Source organism: Sorex fumeus, unplaced genomic scaffold, assembly GCF_029834395.1.
Source record: "Sorex fumeus unplaced genomic scaffold, SorFum_2.1 ptg000095l, whole genome shotgun sequence".
Classification (NCBI taxonomy): domain Eukaryota; kingdom Metazoa; phylum Chordata; class Mammalia; order Eulipotyphla; family Soricidae; genus Sorex; species Sorex fumeus.
This window is the reverse complement of record NW_026606152.1, coordinates 2778371-2779165: the sequence shown is the minus strand read 5'-3', so window position 1 is coordinate 2779165 and position 795 is coordinate 2778371. Positions and strand designations below refer to the sequence as shown.

At 44.0% G+C, this 795-nt stretch overlaps 1 pseudogene; it reads left to right on the top strand.

The window, feature by feature from the left end:
* Positions 1-18: 18 nt before the first annotated feature.
* Positions 19-520, top strand: LOC130040926 (60S ribosomal protein L23a-like; annotated as a pseudogene).
* The last annotated feature ends 275 nt before the right edge of the window (positions 521-795 follow it).

Sequence of the window (795 nt, the reverse complement as noted above, 5' to 3'; positions counted from 1 at the left end):
ATTAATATTCACCTTTTTATGAAGATGGTGCCGAAGGCCAAGAAGGAAGCCCCTGCCCCTCCCAAAGTTAAAGCCAAAGCCAACGCTTTGAAGGCCAAGAAAGCAGTGCTGAAAGGCATCCACAGCCAGAGAAAGAAAAAGATTCGCACATCACCCACCTTCAGAAGACCCAAAATGCTGTGGCTGGAAGGCAACTCAGATACCCTCGGAAGAGCGCCCCCAGGAGAAACAAGCTTGGCCATTATGCCATCATCAAGTTTCCTCTGACTACTGAGTCAGTCATGAAGAAAATAGAAGATAACAACACACTTGTGTTCATTGTGGATGTCAAGGCCAACAAGCACTTAAACAGGCTGTGAAGAAGCTCTATGACATTGATGTAGCCAAGGTCAACACCCCGATTAGGCCTGATGGAGAGAAAAAGGCATATGTTCGACTGGCTCCTGATTATGATGCCTTGGATGTTGCCAACAAAATTGGGATCATCTAAACAGTCCAACTGGCTAATCCTAAATACAATTTCTTTTCTACCACGAAAAAATAGATTAATATTCACAAAAAGTTTCATCTTGTGAAAATGACCTGGCAAGGATCTTTTGGAGGATTGGTGACCGTTGAAATGGACTTTACTGTGCACAGAAAGACATTTGCTCCTGCTATGAAATTATGGAAGGGGCCCCTTGAGTCAAATGTTTTCCAGGTGGTAGGAACATGGGAGAGCCCCTTGCTTCCCCATCTTAGCATGCAATTGTATTCAGTTGTGATGACTAACAATAAAGGGTGGTCACATTCCAG